The sequence below is a fragment of the Panthera leo genome, chromosome B1 (assembly GCF_018350215.1).
Source record: "Panthera leo isolate Ple1 chromosome B1, P.leo_Ple1_pat1.1, whole genome shotgun sequence".
Taxonomy (NCBI): domain Eukaryota; kingdom Metazoa; phylum Chordata; class Mammalia; order Carnivora; family Felidae; genus Panthera; species Panthera leo.
Window position 1 is genome coordinate 11864422 of NC_056682.1, and position 22273 is coordinate 11886694.

Consider the following 22273-nt stretch of genomic DNA (forward strand, 5'->3'; position numbering starts at 1 on the left):
TGTGTCAACAGTGGTTACCAAGCTCCCCTGGAATTCTATTAGTAAAAATAAAAATTCATACCCAGTATAAATATTTATAAATCCCTCACACGTATTTTATACTAATATATTGTGTGCCTTATAAAACATTCATAAAACTAAAGGCAAAAAGGAGAAGAATAAAATATATTAATTGAAGTTCTTTTTTTTTTTACTGTGCTCCATAGATCATCTCGCACACCCAGAATTCTGAGGTTGCACCTCGTTTTGATGACTGTTGAATGACACCGTGCCATAGTCCGTGACCGTTTGTAGTAAGGAAGGAAATGCTATTAGAACACCCATGTTCATTTCTTGCTTGAGAGACCTATATGGTTACTTCTTTATGTAGCATTCTTAACAAGCAGACACTGTTTTCTTTATATATCGCTATCTGCTAGGTGAGGACATAGAAACTACTTCCACTTTCAGCCAGTTTTGTGGTTTCAGGCAAGCCCTCTAGCAAGATGGGGCTTGGGGGCAAACAAATAATGAGTGAAGGTCACTGAGATTTTTGTTTCAGCAGGAGCTGGTGGGCCCTGTAGAACAGCTTCCGTCTGTGAATACAAACAACACAAGGAGCCAGCCCTGACCATTGGGCATGTTTTCCAAGACCTTTCTGGATGCCTCAAATGGCAGATGGTACCGAACCCTCCGTATACCATGTTTTCTCTATTCATGCATACATACACACGGTGAAGTTTGTATGTTGGGTCACAGTAAGAGGTTAGCAACAATAACCATAAAAAAGAATGGTTTTAACAACAGGTTATAATATAAGATGCATGCATACGTGGTCTCTCAGAATATCTTAATGTATTGTACTCAACCTTGTGATGTGGTGAGAGGACAAAATGCTCGGAGGACGGGCTGGAGTGGGGTGAATGAGGTAGGAGTTGTGTTGTAGCGCCAGGCTGTGTTGAGCACTGGTTAATAGAGTCCAGACCCTCAGATAGGGGGTCAGATGAAGGAAACTACTGTATTATGGGTTTAGCTCACCCAGGCAAGGCCACAGCACAATATTGGAACTTGTTCCTGTTTCGATTTTGCATTTCAGCAGCTTAGATCCTTGCCTCTTCAATCATTTCTCTTTTATGAAAGGTACTTATAAGAATCTGATAGTCTACCCTTGAGTGCAAGTTATAGTATTTCCTGGTATTTTGTATGATTGATAGTGTATTTTTGGCATCTAATTTCCTGGGTGTTGATGAGTCCTAAGTCATGTGTATAAGTAACATATATCACTCTTGTCGGTATCCTAGTCGGTTAAAGCATGTGCTTAAATGGCATATATCTGATTTTATACGTCTACATTATACACACAACATTCCAACACTAAACAGAGCATTATTTCTTTCTAGGTGCTTGGTAAGGAATATAATTAAAAAAAAATGAGGATCTAATGTAAAACATGGGATTCCAGTAGATAACAATGTATAATGTAATTGAAGTTTGCTAACAGTAGGAGTTGAATGTTTGGTTATGGTTGTGTTATTTAACCAGATGGGAGGGAATCCTTTCGTAAAATATACGTACATTAAATCACCGCAGTGGACACTTGAACTTTATTACAAATTTGTATGTCAATTATAACTGAAATTAAAAATAAATAAGTAAAACAATAATTAGGACTGTCTTCAGAAGTTGGAGAAACCAGAATAGGGATATCCAGGAATTGGCAACTAATTAGACCATTTCCTCGGGAGCATGAAGCCAGAGTAAGTCAAAATAATTATGTACTATGAGAGAAGCCATTTTAATAATGCTAGAATGCAACCTGTAGCTGGGAAACCCAGGTGTAGGTCTGAAGCACGTGGTGTAGAAAACGGAGTTGACAGGGGATGACTATTAGTTCTGTGTTGGGAAACAGGATTCATGCTTTTATTTTTGTTTTTTTTTTTTCCACTGGTGTTCACTATAGTGAACCTCTAGTAACCACAGATATGATCTTGGGGGCTGTTTTATTGTTGTTGTTTTTATAATCTACATAAGTGAGATCATGCACTATCGGTCATTCGCTGACACTTCACTTAGCATCATGCCCGTGAGGTCCAACCATGTTATTTCAAATGGCAGGATTTCTTCCTTTTTTTTATAGGTGGATAATATTCCTTTGTTTATATACCACATCTTCTCTATCCCATATGTCTAACTGGTGGATGCTTAACATTTCCATGTCTTGAGTATCTCAAGGAATACTGCTGTGAACATGAGGACACAGATATCTTTCCTGTAAATGTTCCTGGATGTATTTCCAGAAGTGGAATTGACGTGTCATAGTTCTATTTTCTAACCTTTCAAGGAACCTGAATACTGATTTCCATAAGTGGGTGTACTAATATATAATCCCGCCAGCCATGCACAAGGGTTCCTCTTTCTCTATAATTTGCCTGGCATTTGTTATCGCCTATTTATTGTTGTTGTTGTATTGTTTTGTCTTGATAACAATTCTAACAGACATGAGATGATATCTCATTGTGGTTTTGATTTGAATTTCCATAATGACTAGAGATGCTCATGTATCTGCTAGTTGTCTCTAGATCTTTGGGAAAATGTTTGTTCAGGTCCTCTGCCTATTTAATTGGATTGTTTGTTTGGCTATTAAGTTATAGGACTTACTTACATATTTTGGATATTATCCCCTTATGAAATACATGGTTTGAAATTACTTTCTCCTATTCAATAGGTTCTCTTTTCATTTTGTTGATTGTGTTTCTGTACAGAAGTCACCCATTTCCTTTTGGGTCAGGGAAAGGGAAGACGATCGTAGGCCGTTGCTGTAGTGGACAATGAATCAAATTGTTGAAAATTCCTGGGAGTTTTTCCTATGTCATAGACAATGACCTTTCCCAAACTTTGAATTATCAGTAGTAGTAAAATGTTCTCTGGCCTAGGGGATCCTCTGGTTTTTGAGAATAATTCCCAGGGGAACTGGCAGCTTCATCTACGGGAACAGCACTCTCCAGCACCCAGAGAAAGGAGCTGTTGGTTTATGACATAAACCTCAGCCCACATCAGCAACATCCTGTCCTGCTGCATTTTGCTTCTTTGAAATCAAACCCACAGCAGGTTGCTTTTCCATCACTTTTGGTCTTCAGCCTTTATTTTTAGTTCTTGTGACCAAGAAAAAAGGAAAACCATTCAATAGAGTCTCCCAGAATACTGTTGAAGAACTGTCAGGTAACTGCTTTAACAGGTTTCTCCGGTATCCTGGTCTGTGAAATGAAGATGCAGAGAGCCCCCCCTCAAGCTTCACAACTTTGGAGACGGCCCTTTCAGAGCCCACTCCCCTCCTAAGAAAATGGCCTGTATTCTTGCTCCCATGTTCCTTCAAATGTCTCCCTGCTTGAAGTTTAAATGAAACTCAAGAAACTGTAATTTTCAGACCTTTACTCTATCAATCTCATGATTTTACTGCTGGAACCAAATGAATCAATAGTAACCATCAAACCATCCCATGCATCAAGCAAGTAACCCTAGGAAACACGAAATATAGAAGGAATCAATGACAGGCAATGGATGTTTTATAGCCCATCATTTAATGCCTTAACTACAGTAGGCGCTCATTTAAAGATATTACTTTGCTCCAGCAAACAATAAAAGCAACTGAGTATTTATTTGATTGTTGCCAAATGCAGTGATCCCATCACAGTGATTTAAGGAGACACAATTGCTGCCCTTCACCAGTGGGGTTTATTTTTTATACCCTTGAGAGAGTGGTCAATATTGTTGCAGTGAAAGCATCTTTACACATGACTAACTAGATGGGAGAATAAAAACAGATTGGGAAGGAGTAACCACATAATCATCCAAGGGCAAGTGGTGAATTTGGAGCTTATCAAATTTGTGGATTTGGGGGCTAAACGTGAGCTGTGTCACAATAATTTATAAATAAAGGAAGTAAGATTTCCTTATTATATAATAACTGTAATACATATTGAATTCAATATATATATATAGAATATATATATTGAAATATATATTGAAGTTCTCTATATATATATGTTGATTGTGTTTCTGTACTCTCTCTCTCTCTCTCTCTATATATATATATATATCTATAGATTATATCTATATCTATCTATATCTATATATCTATCTATATATCTATATCTATATCTATATCTATATCTATATCTATATCTATATCTATATCTATATCTATATCTATATCTATATCTATATAGAGAGAGAGGAGTGCTCTTGGGAAAGGATGCCTAGTAGAGATTTTTGTCTACGTAAGTCACAGCCCCATTGTGTCCTGAACCATCTGTCACTTGAATAATTTCTTTGTGTATGTCAGGAAGTGAGGATTTTATGGTTGGGGTTAAAGATCTGAGACCAGTTTTCTATTACTGCCAGTAATGGAGAGAGAATGTCATCCTTGGCTGTAGCCGATGGTGGGTGGGGTTGCGGGAGGACGGAGGGGATGATGCCTTAGGAGCTACTGCTTCCTCAAATTCCCCACCCTCAAATTGAACATATTCATTCATTTGCTCATTCACGTTCATTTATTCATTTATCAGTCTCTCCACTGAGTCAACAAACCCACATTGAACCCATTCTTGGTGCTGAGTGTATTGTTAAGACACAATGTCCTGTTGTGCATTCAGGAAGTTGATGTGCAGTTCTTGAGATAGACTCTGGGTTCTTGTTTGCATGGTCCACAGCCTTCCTCAGTCTGGGTGGGTTAGAATTTCTGCCACCATTCTCTTGTCCTATCTCCCTCTCTTTGTACAAAGCCTAAAAACTTTGAGGCTAAAAACTAAGTATGCCTTGAAACCAAATCCACATAACAGGACCTATGGATAATGAGTAATTAACAGAATGTAGACTTGGGCTTTGTTAGAATTTGGGTTTCAGAGGAGATTACCTCTGGACCTTCTTCATAGAAAAAGTCCTGTCAAACACTATGAACTGTAAGCTTTGTAAGCAAAAATAGAAGATTAACTTTTTCTCTAAGATTCCAGACTGTCATGTTATTTGGCCAGCATAAGTAATTATTTTCTAATGGCACTAAAGGGATACCAAAGTGATGCAAAGACATTAAACCCACTTGCCCTCCTCCTGGCACCTTAAATGTATCTCTATGGTTAGGAGTTTCACAGTGCCACTTGGAGATGAAGCCAGTTGAGCTAAAAGATGGGAGTGCACAGATCACTGAGCATAAACTTTTTAGGAAATTGTTGGTGTCATTGGATTACACATAAATCACTTGAAAGTATTTGATGAAAATGAGAAACTTTATTTTTAATGGGGTTTCTGGGTGGCTCAGTCAGTTGAGCGTCCAACTTTGGCTCAGGTCATGATCTTACGGTTTCTGAGTTCGAGGCCCGCATGAGGCTCTGTGCTGACAGCTCAGAGCCTGGAGCCTGCTTCGGATTCTGTTTCTCCCTCTCTCTCTCTGCCCCTCCCAGGCTCGTGCCTGTCTCTCAAAAATAAACATTAAAAATAATTTAAAATGGTTTTAAAAACAAGGGTATTTAATTTATTTAAACCATCAGGATTCCATTGTGAGAAACATTCTTTTCAAATGTGCCTTTTAGAAATATCTTTGTCAAGGAGATTTTCATTGTTAGTCATATTTCTTAACAGTATCTACAACGTCATAAAAATTTATAAAGGAATTTTTCTAGATTATAAAAATATGTTTTTACAACTTTCTCCTGTCATTAGGGAATTAAGATGTAGCATAGGTTTGGGGTGCCTGAGTGGCTCAGTCAGTTAAGCTTCTGACTTGACTCAGGTCGTGATCTCACAGTTTGTGGGGTAGAGCCCCATGTCCAGCTCTGTGCTGACAGCTGAGTTGGGGCCTGCCTCAAATTCTTTGTCTCCCTCTCTCTACCCCTCCCCTGCTCAGGCTCTGTCTCTCTGTCTCTCAAAAACAAACATTAAAAAAAAAAGGCATAGTGTAGGTTTATTTCTGTTCAAACCTTTTGTGATAAATTCACTCACCAAAAATCTACCTTTTTAATTTTACTAAAGATGGGTGAAGTTATGTTAAAAATTGAGGGAAATTTTTAAATATACTTATTTTACGTTCCAGGATCACCTACTTTTAACAATCTATGTTTTCTTAAGCACAATAAAAATACTCTCATTTGAGGTACGTTTTATATGTTCTGTCTTCTATGTAGGTATTAGTTGCCCATCTGATAGGTTTTTCATTTTCACATGATTTGTTCTTCACTAGTGTTTTCATAGAATCCAGACTCCATAGTAGTTTATCGGAGAATTGGTTAAAACTGTTGCATCACAAATTGGGCCCATGTAGAAATCTACTTGAGTATCTCACTTAAGGCAACTAAACATTGAAAGGTCACTTCTGGGAACAAGGGAACTGTGATTTTTATGTGAAAAGAGATACAGGAAATAATATGACATGAATCATTCTTTAGATAAATCAGATTGAGAAGTGGGCTTTTACAATGTCAGTAATGATTTTAATAGTAAATAATTAGATTTTAGTATAATCTAATTTCAAACTTGGAGAATTACATTGATAAAGTCAGGGAAGACTTTTGTATGCATATTAGTGACAAAAATCACACTAATCAGGTACCTTTTGAGGTTTCTCCTGTTGGATGTTGAGATTCCTTTGTGTTGTAGGTCATGTGGCTAGTCTTTAGTTGACCCTGAATCCCTGAGATAGAACCACGGACTTGTCATTCTCATGACCATGACCTAATTATCTGAGCATCTTTCCTGTCATGCCGAGATTCAGCCTGAGAATCTGTTCAACCTGTTCAGCCAGCCACCACCAACTGATTTGAACTGGCATTCAAGAAAGAAACTAAATGCCATCCCTCCTTCACATCTTGCCTGTTCTTTTAAGTTAGCCTGACATGTACAGACTTTAAACTTCATTTTGCCTTCCATTATCATGGTCTCCTATGACTAGAGTAATGGAACTATCTGTACACGATTGACCAGTTATAGTGGGAGGTCACCAACATCATCTGTAGTCTCTCCAGGGGAACACAAAATCCGGGAGGTACTTGACATTAGATCACATTAGTTGAATGCTTGTTAGTGTGAGGCATTAACACTGTACTAAATGTTTTAAAAGTCGCTTCATTCAATCCTCATTGAAGCTGTTGAGGTAAGAGCCATTATTATTCTTGTTTATAACAGATAAGAAAACTGAGGTTTAGTGAAATTACACGACTTGCTAAAAATTACACATAAGTTGAATAGCCTGTAGTCTAACCAAGATTACCTGAAACTAAGGTCTAGGTTTTTAACCAGTATACTAAAAACTGCCTCCCCATAAATAAAATTCCATTCTTTATGTGACTTAATGTGTTTCAATTATAAGAACAAATTGTGTACAGAAAAACAATTGCATTCTAACTCTTACCCTGGTCTTAGTTTCTTAACTATAGAATGAGGCTCCACTAACAGGTTCTCAAAGCTCTTTTCCTCTGACCAATTCTATCTTTATGAAGTCATTTCGATTATGAATCAGTAAAATTGATAGATTTCTCAACAGAAGCAGAACTTTGTAGTTGAAAGTGGACAAAGTGCTATAAACATCTCAGGGAGAGCAAAAGGGGGAAAAACTCAGAAAATATAGGACTTATTAGGGGTCATAAACCAAACAAAACAGTTGGAAGAAAGCTTTGGCTAAAGGCTCTCAATGAATAGAACAAAAGTATTAATGTTATTCAAAATGAGTCAAAGATAGTAATAACACTATCAAAATTGCCTGGTCACTTTATACTTGATTCAGTTTTTTCTCTGCACTAAATTTATGACCTCTGGGACTTAAAACTCTTTATAATTCATATTTTATTTATGAGCAAAAATTACAAAGTCAAAATGTTATCAGTGTCTGATTTTCAAGAGATGATAGAATAGCATGTTTCCATCATTACATTTTTATAAGAAGACATATTTGTAAGATTAAAAATAGTATCCTATAAACAACTTTCAAAAGAGTGTAAAATTACTATATCTTATGGATGTGTTCATTTTCCAGCTGCTACTCTAATCTTTATACACACATGCATACACATGTGTATATATTATAGAATACATAGAATTCTTTAAATTTTGAGATAAAGAAGAAGCAAAACCATAAATGATACTCACCTTCTAACTTTTAATTTTGTAGGAAATGAAGCCAAAGTTAATAGTTTATTTTCTTGTAATCTACTTGAAAGCAGAAACAAAGTTTGCTGAAAAATGTGTGTATACACATACGTATGTGCATCTGTATATAGTTATATATACAAGACATATATAACTATTTAACATATATATTGAACTTTGGTTTCATTTTCTGTAAAATGAAGAGATGAGAAGTCATGATTTGTTTTAAAACAAGTTTTTAATCATTAAAATTTATTTTTCAGGAATATGGTAAATACCAGAGAGTTTCTGGACAAAGTTATTTACATGTCAATAAATAAATACTTGTAAAAGAAGCTTGAGAGATAAGTAGCAGGTTGAGATGAATGGGTTATGTTTCTCCTGAATTGTTTCATTTAACCTGATGTTTTTAAGTTGAAGCTAGTATTACGGGACTGCTTAGGGTTTTCCTCATTCTCAGATCCCAGAGCTGGGCAAAGAATTAGGCAAACAGTCCCAGCTTGAAATTAGAAAAAACAAAACAAAACAAAACAAAACGAGGGTCACCTGTTGAGGAACCATTCAAACCATAGACATGGGATCCACAAATCAAAATAACTATCATCGGGTTATTTCTAAGTGAAATGATAGTCCTGTGACTCAGATGCCCACTCTAAAGCAAATGGTCCTTGCTTTTAGAGACCTCATAGAGAAACTTGACAAAGCAGTAAAGAGCTGGGTGAGAGAAAAGAGAAAAAGAGGACTGTCCTATGATTAAACATTTTGACCAGAGCATGAGTTTCTTATTTTGAGAATTTCTAGCTAGAGTATTTGTGGACAAATTTTCAGATTTCTGTGAAACTAATGCAGTGGTCCTCAGACTTTAACATATATCAGAATCATCTGGAGTCCTTGTTAACACACATCTGTTGACCTCATGCCAAGTTTCTGATTTCTCAGGTCTAGGAAAGGCCTGCGAATTTGCATTTGTAACAAGTTTGTAGGTGATGTTTTAACTGGTCTGGGGAATGCAGTTTGGAAGTCATGGTTTTAAAATTCATCTCAGACAAGGGGTTGCAGAAATTCTTGAATCGTGTTTGAAAATATCACCATAACCTAAGCCAACTAGAATAGTCCATTTCCTGTCGTACTATTAGATTTAAGGACTTTTTATGTTCCAGTAAACCCGTGAAAAGTTGGAAATTTCCCAAAATGTTAAAATTCATCATCGCGTCATGTCAGTAAACATTACTATCTTATGACATTCATTCTCAAAGATACAATACAGGTGATTATTTCTACAGTCCACCCTTTCATGTTCTTTGTGTCTTGGGGATAAACTCTCTATTAACTTCATTCTTGCCATTGTGTATATATTTTTTAGTTGTTAATTATTCATTATATGCCAAACAGGGGTAAGTAGTTCATTCTCTCAGATCAAAGATAGAAAGGGTGAAATTTTTCATAATCTTCTTTAGGACATTTTAAAGAAATATTTCAGAAATCGTCACTAACGATGGACTGCTTCACAGTAACTTCTATTCAATTATATTTCTGAAACTTACCTCTTAAGTTCCTTCCTTGTCCTTTCTTCAATTCTAGTTTGGGTAACATAAGTGCTTTGAAATTAGCCAAACTGAATACTGTTTTTTTCTGAAGTGGGCCAAAGTGATAAGTAATCCTTTTGATTTATTGTGGTTCTTAAAACCAACAATTAAATGGACGGAACATTACACGGGAGTTTATGTTATGACTGGCATTCAACTAATAATACTTTTAATAAATGTTTGCTTCTATTATGGAGTAATCACTATGCTAGCTACTGAGGATTCAGAGATAAATAAATAATCATCTTCTGGAGGAACTAACTCAATGGGTACTGATGGGTAGGCAAGAAAAGGAATCATTACGGGTCAAGATGCATGGTGCTGTCTTGTAAAGATAAGCAGAAGGCTGGGGTTGCTCAGAGGGGAGGCTATGCAGGTGCAAATTAGGGGAGGTTTCAAAAAGAGGCCACATTTGCTTTGGCCCATAAACGTGAATAAGAATATTCTGGGTCAAGAAGGAGAGCAGCTCTTCCAGACAGAAAAAATAGATACAACCTCATTTAAGGATTAGTAAAGAAGAAAAACTATTCCACCTATCAACCTAACTTTGGAGATTTGACATTTATAGCTGAAATACTGTGCATCAATAATACATAGCTATTTTATTGATATTATATTTTTGAAAAAAAAAAACTCATCTGAAAGAAATTTACTCCAGTATTAATGATCTTGGTAAAAGCTATGGTATGCATTTGCTGAAAGATTCAAACCAAAAGGAAGTCTTCATTCAACTGAGATAGATCATAGAAGGCTCCATAGAGCATGCGAGTCTTCAGTTAATTCTTGGAGAACATTTCAGGATTTGAGTGGAGGGAGTCTAATAGTAGAGAGAACAGGGTGAATAAAAACAGCCCCAGGTTTGTAAGAAACCAACATGAAAGGTCATGAATGTTTTCTAATTTTAAATTTCTTTAGAATAACTCTGCCAGTGTAAATAAGTGTATATATATATATATATGTATGTATTTAAAATCCTCGTAGTTTTATATATGCATTAAAGTAATGGATTGTTAGAATTTTGGGGTTTATAAAGGGCCGCCTTCACCACAAATCCTTTGACACGCGTATTTTCACATGATATGACATGATATGATATTTATGATTTTGGCAATGAAGAATGACTCCAACTGTTGTAAATTTTTCTTAAGTGATAAACAAAACAAAACCAAAAACTAACAAGTTTTACTTCTTCACATCCAAAATGATGACCTTTGTTTTTAAAAAGGTCTCACAGAAAAAAAAAAAAAAAAAAAAAGGAAAGAAAAGACAAATCCTAAATAATGGGAGAGGAATATTTTTGTGTACCTTCCAATTTTTAAATGCTTTTCATCTTGGGGATCCTGTGACTGGCTTACTTAAATCAAGTGCCCACGGGACCCGGATGGTTGGGAGGTGGAACTTAGATGTGGGGCAGGCCGGCGGGTGTCTGCTGTGTGCCAGTAAACTAAGGTTGAAAATTCTTGAACTAAGAGATTAATGTCTTTGTCGATCCCTTTGTATTACCCCGACCACATCTCCTGCATTAACACATAATTAGAAGTTTATTATATTTGGTGTTTGTTCTGTAAGTCTCTGTCTGCTAAAGCGAAGGCTATTTTTAAGTGAAAGAAAATAATTACTAGGGTAGAATTTGCTTTTGTCTATTTCACTTTGCTGGTCAAAGGGAATGTTATACCATTTCCCAGTCTGCTTTGAGGATGGCAATAAAATCAGCAAGGTCTATTCTCTTCCAGAATTACTTTCTAATTTCGTATTTTAGATTTACTACCTGTCTCTCCTTGTCTCAAGCAACTTAAAGCCCTTTCCGTACATCTGCTGCTCATAGAATCCACATAAGTCATGAAGCCAGTGATAGCACCAACTATGAAAAGAAACAATACCAATTAAGGTGAAGTAGTGCTCTTTCCTTGAAGGAAGTTATGTGTTAGCTGAAGGGTAGTTAGGAAACTCACTTCATAGCCCTTATGTGAGGGGAAAAAAAGATTGACAGTGAGTGATTATGTTTCAAAGAGTTGGGTAGACAGAATAACTGCCAGCACCATTTTTCTCCTCTTCTGTGTTTGTAGATTAACAATGGGTCAACAATACATCCTTATTTGTTGGTGTTTTTAAGGAGTATATACACAGTCTCTGTGCAGAAAAGATGACCTGCTTCGGGAATGGAAAGAAAGGTAAAATTTATGAAAAAAAAATCTTACACATTTTTTCACCAAGTTTGGATCCCTACGAGACCACAGTCAAAAAAAAAAAAAAAAAAAAAAAAAAAAGTCACGGCATTGTATTGGCTCTTGTGAGGACATGAAACCAGGAAAGATGTGCTAACTTTGTCAGTCGTGTCTGGAGACCCAGGGATCTTCTAAGAATGACTCTCTTTAGCATCCTTCAACCCTCCATTTAGTGTCTAAAATAGAGAATGCTCCATTCCAAGACTGATAAGCCAGCAGTAGGAAGTCCTTTTTCAATTACGTCTTCCTGAGTACCACTTCAAAAAGTGGAGGGGTTAACTGTATTTACCTTAGCTGCCTGACCAACCTAGAAACACCCAGCTTAATAAGTATCAAGACCCAAGTGTTCTTTTTTCCTGGTACGTACTGTTGAGCATTTGGTATTTAATTAATATGAGAGAGATTCAGGTTCCAATCTGTCCGATGTTATGGCAAGGTGGTATAGACACACAGATCCATAAATTCACCCAGCTGCTCTCCTTGTGGGGCTTTTGGTCTAGTGTGGCATATGATCCCTAGGAGTAATCTACAATTGGTGCATTCAACATAGTATATTAAGACAAAACATTACATTTGGTTTGTCTCTCTTTGAAGGGCAGATACAAAGAATGTTCTGGGGGGGGGGAGATAAAAAGGGTGACACACAGTATGCTTCTCTCATCTCTCTTGAGGGTTGAGGATGGGCAAAGTAGGATTTAAACACAAATAGAGCTTCACAGATCTTTAGGTGGCACAGTATGTTTGGGGATGAGAACACCATGCTTTTTTTAAATGATTGTAGAGAATATTATGTAGAGGACCACTCATTGAACACTCAACCATTCAGTTTAGAGTGTCCTTCAAAATCTTCAACAAATATTTACTGAGCGACTATTATGTATTAGACACAGGAGCTGGGGATAACTGAATTTAGGAAGATTTTACATAAATCTTAAAACATAAATGATCTCTGGCAATATTCCCAAATCATTAAAATACTCTAAAGTCGAATCAGTATGCTAATCATCATACTTTCCTCCAGAGCTGGATTCTGTCCTTTTCAAATGGCCAGGAACCATAGTAGTAGTTATAAACTCATTCATAATTTATTGGATAAAGGTCAGTTGCATTTTGAGACACATTAAATTATACCATTAGCTGTAAATTGGAATCTTTTTCTAAATAAATGATCCTTAATAGTTTAAACAAACAAAAAATAATCCTAACAAAAGACAAATTCCATAGCCTTTGCAGAAATAACTAAATTCATCTACCCTTTTCACATAAATATTTGTGCTTAAAATATGGGATGCATGTAAAAACCTCTTTATTTTTACAGAACTTTAAAGATTTTATAATGTACATTTGCTTAATTAGAGGAAAGTAATATTTTAAATATGAACCAAATATACTTTTCTTGTGTCTGGTGGCCTGAGTTGACATTTAAGAGGATTTAAAAATCCTTAGGCCATCCAAGTTTTTACACATTGATTGAAGTCATAGTTTAGGACTTAAAGTATGTTCCCATCACATATGCATTTGAAATGTAAAAGGCTTTATTTTGAATGCACTGAGGCATATTAAAAATAAAATGGAAATTTTCATGCTTGAGATAGAGCCAAGGTGATTTGCTCAATGTCATTTTGAATTCTCCCCAAATCTAAGGAGGGAATCCCTCAGGTAACATTTGAAACAATTTGAGTACTTGTGTTTCTAAAAGAGGCACTTAAAATAAACAACCAAGAAATGTTTTTAAGCAAAAAAATGTGTGTGTGTGTGTGTGTGTGTGTGTGTGTGTGTGTGTGTGTGAAGAGAATCTGTGTGTCAAGAAGGAAATCCAAAGTAATAATTTGAAAATATAGCAATATTGGGTCATTTTTAGTTTTTTTAAGTAGTCACTCAGTTATTTTTTCCAAAAAAATTAATAGAACTATAAACAGTTAATTAAAACATCATGCTTATGTGCCCTCCCCCAAAATAAGAGTAATTCAGATACGCTGTGCAGAGGTTAATGCAACAGGTACCTTTTATTCTTCTTTAAACATTTGTTAACAGATACGCATTGACCTCAGCTGATATCTTTGATTAGTCTTCAGGATTAAAGTATTTGTCATCATAGAGAACTAAATATAGACTACTACCACATTCGGGAAAAAATAAAATAAGTCATCTTCAAACACATGACAGGATGGATAGCAGAAGGGATAGGGCGGATGCAATATTTGCTTATCAGAAAAGGCCTAAGTATCTATTTCGGTGCATCTGACAGCAACAAATGAAGATCTCCAAATAAATAAGCTACACGGAAAGACATCTGAGAAAAAAAAATGCCACAATTCCCATTAGAATAACAATGGAAAGAAATAATTACATTCTCTCGAGTAGTTATATAAAATAAAAAAATCTTACACCCAATTTATGGTAAATGATAGGAAAAATTAAAGACTTAGATACTTAAGGTGATGTTACAGGATTCCAAATTACAGCAGACAACGTTTATCTATATTTAGGGGGGAAAGCTAAATGCATTTTGTCTTGAGTTAACACTGTAAGGCCTGGATTTCCTGGCATGTGTCTTTTCATATTCCTGTTACATATTCCTACCAGCAGTGGTTCTCCAAGAAAGAGGAGGTCAAGTGGCAGCTGCTTACCACTTCCCACAAAATTCTATATTTGTACTCCACCCATGTCCCCCTTTTCGTTTCTTATCCTTGTCCTCTTGACCTTGGTCCAGCTACGCTGCCTTCATCGGATTTCTCCAAACACCTTCTCTTCCCTGCCTCACAGTTTTCACGATTGCTTTTCGTTCTTTACTTGGGTTCTTCACTTCTCTCTTTCCTTGGGTTCAGGTCCACCTGCGGGTTCTCCTGTCCCTGGGAAAAACTTGTCCTGTTCTCCTCCTCTACCACCAGCTTCTCCAATGAGTCTCTGGCCTGGCCCATCTCCCAGGGTCCCTCATTCAAAGCTCTCACAGCCTTCAGAAAGCATCTGTGAGTCCCTGTGTTTATCTCCTGTCTTGCCCCCACTCATAAGGCAGCTCCATGAGAACCAGCTTCTTGTCTGCCTACTTAGCCGATTGTATTTGCAATGCCTAGAACAGTGTTGCCCTTGGCTCCAAGAAGCCAGGGAATAATTAACTGTCAATCAGTTTGGTTGATCTGAAGTAATATGTTGCTCTCACGTAGCCTAAAGGGGAAGAAACAGTAGCTGCCATTAGCCCTGTGCAGTTTCAGGCTCTGCTTTCCCCAGAAACCACTCCCGGGGAAGGAATAATTCTCTGTGGAGAGTAAGGGATACCCTTCTCTTCCTACAGTTTTATGCCCACAGCTGTGTTATTTTGAAATGTGAGTCTCAATAGATGGTAAGCAGTTTTGGGAGAGAGAGCTCTCGCGTCTCCAAACGGGTTCAACGACTGCGTGCGTGAAACAATGGAGAGACGATTCAAGTCACAACACCTCACTTTGTCCCCATTTCAGTTTGCTCTGATGGGGCTCTTCGAGGCCTGGAAAGTACATGTGATGCTCAGCGCTATTTCCATGCACTGAGCAGTAACCCAGTGGGGATGGCAAATGTGGACAGGAGAAATGTAAACCATTCTATTCTGAGCAGCTTTTTTGTGATTCTAATGGTTTTCAGTGTTACTCAGATGACTTCTGAGAAGTTAACGCCCATCCATCTTAGGTCAAAAACTACATTTAGAGAGATCAATGATGCATAATAGCCCTGCTGCTTAGCAGGGTGAATTCTCATTCTCAAAAATCTACAGCCTGAAAAGTCATCCAGGAGCACTTAAAAGAGCTTCCAAAAATCGACAGTGTGTCTATGATATTATGTGAAGCATGCTCAGAGATGTGTTGTACTAAAGCCGAGTGATATGCGCGTTTGGAAAAAAAAAAAAAAGTTGACAGTAGTCATGCTAGTCATGCATGTTTTTAGTCCTTTTACAAAAATAATTGAAAGCGTTTTATTGCACGGGCTTTATCCTAACATTGTACACAAAGAATCTTTTTTTGAGCCAGGTCATTAGAGTTTTTAGGGTATGGAGAGCAAGAAGGAAAATTTCCCTGTCCTTGATTTCTTAACTCACCCCTCTTTCCCAAGCCAGTCTATCCATATGTCTGTGTGGAGGCTGTTTTGCTTTACAAAGTGGTAGCTACTCTAATGAACTTGAAGCAACAGCTTGGGGTGATAGATAATGTCTGATTCGTGCTTCATACACCAGCAGCGTCTCCAGACTGTAGTCACCAGGGTAGTGTCAAATAGCCTTGCCTGTTGTGGCAGGAGCAGGTGGGGCTCTGAGGTGGAGAGGCCACACTGCTGATGAGGGCGATTCCCCTACTTACTCATCCCAACTGGAAATCGTCCGACAGTCTTCATAAGCCTCTTGGGGTGCATATCAAGAATAAGAATGTGCTGGGGCGCCTGGGTGGCGCAGTCGGTTAAGCGTCCGACTTCAGCCAGGTCACGATCTCGCGGTCCGTGAGTTCGAGCCCCGCGTCAGGCTCTGGGCTGATGGCTCGGAGCCTGGAGCCTGTTTCCGATTCTGTGTCTCCCTCTCTCTCTGCCCCTCCCCCGTTCATGCTCTGTCTCTCTCTGTCCCAAAAATAAATAAAAAACGTTAAAAAAAAAAAAAAGGATAAGAATGTGCGTAGGAAGATTTTTATAAAATAATAGTATGGAAGTTTCTGTATGTTAGGATTATAAACTCCGTCCTACTTTGCAGTGTAAAATTTGCCCTTTTATGATATAGCAGTGTTACGTTCAAAGATTGGTCTTTAAATTTCTTAATTGCCTTTCCACTCACTCCACCAATGGGCAATGTCCTTTGATCTTCAAATGGCATTTTAATTTGTATCATTCCAGTAGATTCTAAGGCATGGAGACTGTTGATGGAGAACTCCCTTTCTAACCTTATAAAATCAAAGTATTGTTCCCTTTTAAGTAGAACTTTGACAGTCTACTTAGACCTGGTGTAACTCCACCTCACTCTTTTTTGATAAAGAAACCCAGGCAGGCTAGTTTCACGTCTCCAACCTAAAAGCTACTTTCTATGCATGGTTCACATATATACACATTACCTTTTTAGGGGGGTGATCATGCATGCTTTAATTCCGTTAGATTTTTTATCACAGTTTTAATATCCACTGCCAGAGAGAATTTGGCATTTCGAAGCTCTGGGAGTCATTCAAGTGTAACAAGGATGTAGTACATTGTTTAAATGAGTTTGGTTAGGCATTGTGTCTTGTCCCCAGATTAATCTTTTGGTACTTGCACGGTCGTAAACAACATTTGAAAGTCCTTTTTATCTGCATATCCAAACCTAAAATGAGGTGATAACAAGTACCCACTGATCGTGGCCTAACTAGATGTTCCCTTTGCGAAGTAATCGTCAAAACACACGTCACCAGGCGTGTTGATTGTCTTCTGTGTGAGTCTGAGATGCCCACACACTGATTCCTTATCCCCACCAACCCCAGATCATTTGAAGTACATAGGTTTGGAGGCATCTGGGTGGCTCAGTTGGTTGAACGTCCGACTTCAGCTCAGATCATGATCACGATCTCAGAGTTCATGAGTCGAGTCCTGCATCGCTGCTGTCAGCGTGGAGCCCACTTTGGATCCTCTGTCCCCATCTCTGTCTGCCCCTCCCCCACTTGTGTGCTGTCTCATAACCAAACAAAACCCTTAAAGTAAGAAGTACATAGGTTTTACTTTGTGACTTTTGGCTTTGGGTTGTGTGACTTGTGAGTTTCTTGAGGACAGGGCACCGGTCTTCCTAGGGATCTAGCACAGATCCTGGTGGGAACAGGACTGAGGCAATGTTGACTGAGACAATGAATGCCTAATAAAGTGATTATAAGTTATTTGCTACTGTTTCCTACCTTTCTGGTCTTTCTTTCAGGTCTTTCTGTGCGTCTAGGAAGCTAAGTGTTTCAGGATCAGGTGTGCACATTGAGGAAAGCAGCTTTCTTGCAGCGATGTTAAGAAAAATGAATTCTGCAATTTTTTTTCACATCTAAACACAAAAGGCTTTCACCAAAAAATAGTGGGTCTCTGTTAACACAGTACCTCAAAGTAAATAAATCAAAGAAAGTGGACTTTACCGTTCAAATTGTAGTAAAACAATTATGCCTAACGAATAAACCACAGTAAATAAACTAGGGATCTGATCTGAAGGGGGTTTGTATGTTGCACTGCTTAAGATCATACTGCAGTGACTTTGAGTTTTGGTGTTTTCCGTGACCTGTTGAAGTGTTTCTTTTCAAAAAAGGTCTATTTTTATAATACTGTCCCAAATGTTGTCTTTAAGAAGGCGTGTTATCAACAAATGCATTTTTACAAAGCATAGCATTTTATGGGATTTGAAGGAAGAATGAGAAGACATTCATAAAAGCAATACATAGTTGGAGATCCAAATTTTGTGTTCAGATGTTAAGCGTGATGTATCTACAGGCAGATATGTCATTAGGAACAGCGGCTCATGGCTCAATGTGGCATAAGTAAGTGGCAGAAGGGATCATTACGGAACAAAAATTAAGAATACAGGTTTTGTGGAATCTAAGTTTTTCCCCCCCTCATACATTGAAGCAATTAATACATGAGCTATAAAGCAGGAAAGGGTAAAATGCTATGTATGGAATAAGTACTATGTGTCATGCTCAGTATTTGTGTATTATCAGTTTTCGCTCCTAAACTTCAAGGTTCTACACATAGGTAATTTTCACCAAAGGACGCTGAGGCTCAGGGAGTTTAAATAACTTGCTTAAGATGACAGGTACTGAGTGGCAAAGCTAGGATTTGCCTGATGCCTTTGTTCATGATGTTTCCAGTCCTTGGCAAAGCTCAAACAAATCAATACCGGGAGTATTGCCACAATCTGAGAAGTGGTGAAGTTTTTCTCATAGAAGGGTAGCCTTCGTTAAGCTTTTACAAAGAACAAAATGCCTTGTCAGAAGCAACAAGCATAAATTCCTATCAACAATAAAAACAACCGTGAAACTGAAAGCATTTTTCTGTGGCAAGTATAGCAAAACAATAAAATACTTGAGACTACAGTCTGGGAAAGAGCCAATGAACTTGACCAGTTGCAGATCTCTGGTGACTCTCAGGAGAACAGCTTTGGTGGAGGGTTTGACATGTACTAAATACTGAAGTAAAGGAATAAGAATAGCCACTGTGTTTACGTTCTAACCACATACCAGGAGCTGCTCGAAGCTTATGATCTCATGGATACTTTTGGCTCTGAATTATTAGGTTCATTTTACAGATGAGGACACGGACCCAGGGAGGTCAAGGAATCGCCCAAAAGCAGCCAGCTAGTCAGTGTCAGAGCTGTGATGGATTTACAGATGGCCTAAATACAAATCAATGATTTTGAGCAACATTATGCTTGCCTCCCTAAGGGATCATTGAATCATGAGGCAGGGAATCTAAGAGGTGATCTAAATGATGGAAAGAAATATCTGGGTAAGAGGTGGGGGGGGGGCAGGGAGTGGGAGGGACACAGGGGGAAGGACATGATATGGAAGAAAAAAGGGTTTGCTTCATTTTCTGAGAGTTAGGATTGGAGTACGGAAGAGTTGATGCCCTGCATAGGGCAAAAACGTGGAGACAGGGAAAGAAACATGTCTAACCCACATGCTCTATCCTCTCTCCCTACTGCTGTGCCGGGTCCTTTATTTCTGCCCTCCTTTGCTTGTCTGACCCTGTCATGGCTGCTCTCCCTACCAGAAACAGTCATCCGCTCTGCATAGTTAACCCCAGGTTTCAGCTATGTCTGGTATTTCTGTACGTGGTATCCCTGACTGTGGAAAAACTTTGGCTGATGTCTACAAAGGCGAGTAAAATACATAGAGGGGAAAAATCACTAAATGAGAACCTTTTCTTTTCCTGCAGCATCATGAATAAAGGAGAATTTTCTCCTCTAAGAGATTTGAGTCTCAATCTCTGTATCGTTCAGCAGGCAAATGTACTGGCACAGGGATGTACCCATTGTCCTGAGAAGAGGGGTGAGTGTACGTGTCTCTTTGGCACAGTGAGGCCCGGACTATGTTGGCAGGTGACTTTCTGAAGCAGAACATGACTGTATCGATGGATCTGACCATTGTGAAGAAATTCTGGCTATGTTAAAATGAGATGATACTCCAGACCAGTGCTTCCCAAATATTGATGCGATTCACCTAGAAATCTTGTAAAGTACAGATTCTGACTAAGTCTGAAATAAATTCTTGAGATTTTGTGATTGAAATAGCTTTGTAGATGATGTATGTCTTATCCACTCGGGTTGCTATAAAAATGTACCATAAGCTGGGTCACTGAAACATTAATCTCTCACAGTTCTAGAGGCTGGGAAGTCCAAGGGCAGGGCACTGGCAGGTTTGGTGTCAGACGAGGACCCTCTTCCTACTCCAGATGGTTGTCTTCCTGCTGAGTCCTCACGTGGTGGGAGGAACCCTAGAGCGCTGTCATGTCTTTTTTTTTATTATTAAAAAAAAATTTTTAACGTTTATTTTTGAAACAGAGAGAGACAGAGCATGAACGGGGGAGGGTCAGAGAGAGAGAGAGAAAGAGAGAGAGACACGGAATCTGAAGCAGGCTCCAGGCTCTGAGCTGTCAGCACAGAGCCCGACACGGGGCTCGAACTCACAGACCGCGAGATCATGACCTGAGCCGAAGTCAGACGCCTAACCAACTGAGCCACCCAGGTGCCCCATGTCATGTCTTCTTACAACGGCACGACTCCCATCCATTAGGGGTCTACACTGATGACCTAATCATCTCCTAAGCTCCACTTCCAAATACCAACACTGTGGGATTAGAATGTCAACATAGGATTTAGGGGGACACGCTCAGTACGTAACAAGGCCCAAAGGTGCTAATCCTCCGAGAACACTTGATTTGTTTGCAAGGCCACGGAGAGCATTTCTCTACTTCATGTACCTTAAATGTCCCCCTCTGATGGAGATCCCCTGGGTAGCAGTCCACACTAGCTCCTCCTAAGCCATCGGTGAGGCCTCTGTCTCTTGGGTGCAAACTACTCCTCCAGGGCTGATTCTGCATCTCTCTTCCCCTCACCACACTGTGTGACATCGCACAGGTAGCTTGATGATGGTTGTGGCGTGGGTGTTTACACCATTGGAAATCAGCAAATGCCCCCCATAAACACTTTGCTTAATAGTTTATTCTCTGTTAGAATCGTATGCCTATTATGAGGCGTAAAACCATTTTAATTCAAAGGATTGCCTTCCGATGTGTTTAATCCCCACAACATGATGTTAATTTATGAGAATTTGTGAAATACAATGTCCAGGTGGCCTAACGGCTTTTATTTTCAAAGGTTTCTAGGCTTAGGAGTAGGCTGAGGGAAGCGCTATCCTCATTTTCTATAACTTGGGTTATTCACAACATGCCATGCTTGATAGAAAGGCTACAATGAATTATTAGTGGAGCAGAATTTTGAACCTCATCTGGAAGGGTCCTTATTGTACTCGGGCCTGTGTTTCCTAATATATGCAGTAAGGACCATTGCTGCAAGTACTTTATTTTCAAAAGGCCAACAGCATGGCCACAATAAAATGTCATTTCACTGGGAAAATGTGCACGGAGCTAAAACCACCCAACTTGCAAACACCAGTATGAACCTGGGATTGATGTAGCAAGTTGTTGAGAAGTATGTGGCCTGGCTCAAGAGGTCTCATTAGATTGGGGTTAAGGTTGGTGCCAGTAGACGTAAAAGCTCCACTCAAATAAACATGGGATGTTTGTATAGAGGGGGTAAGCTAAAGAGATGCATGAGGTAGGAAGCCCAGTGAGGTGATTGCTTACCAGGTAAAAGAAGCTGCTACAAAAAAAAAAAAAAAAATTGCTGAAACTAACTTAAGGCTAAGTGGCGGAGTGGTTACTATCAAGGGACTTGGGCTCAGCGATCACAGATGGAGTGTGAAGCAGCATAAGTCCCATGAGATCTTGTAGGACCTGCTTTGGAATAGAAAAAATGAACTTCACTGAATGTTTCTTTCTCTACCTGCTCCTCTGTCTGCTCTAATAAATGTGCTTAGACGTAGTGAAATTATTCTGGGGATGGGCAGTAGATGGTATGCAGGTGGAAAGATGGGGAGGGCCATTGTTAATTAATAAATGGGTAATAACTCTGAAGGTTGGCTCAGCATTTACGATGCTCGTGGGGGAAAAACAGCAAGACCCTTGTAAAATCTCAAAGTGTTAATGTAAGTCTTTTTTGAAGAATGACTTTACCATCATGGTTATTTCATTATCCACCTTCATTGAAACAAAAGTCAATTTTGAACTATTACTAGGAGATTAAGCAGGAGTTTGAAATATTTTATCACCTGGGTAAAACATCAGAACGTA

At 38.5% G+C, this 22273-nt stretch overlaps 1 long non-coding RNA gene across 3 annotated transcripts in view; it reads left to right on the plus strand.

Annotated features, from left to right (window-relative positions):
- The window catches only part of LOC122217350, a 452982-nt gene that overhangs the window by 414447 nt on the left and 16262 nt on the right, over positions 1-22273 (plus strand). The window contains exons 7-8 of one of the 3 annotated variants that reach the window (XR_006201426.1): positions 11765-11869; positions 19799-20074. This is a non-coding gene — a long non-coding RNA (uncharacterized LOC122217350). Of the gene's footprint in view, positions 1-11764; positions 11870-17804; positions 17873-19798; positions 20075-22273 lie in introns of those variants that run through there. The other 2 variants (XR_006201427.1, XR_006201428.1) reach the window with 2 other exon arrangements.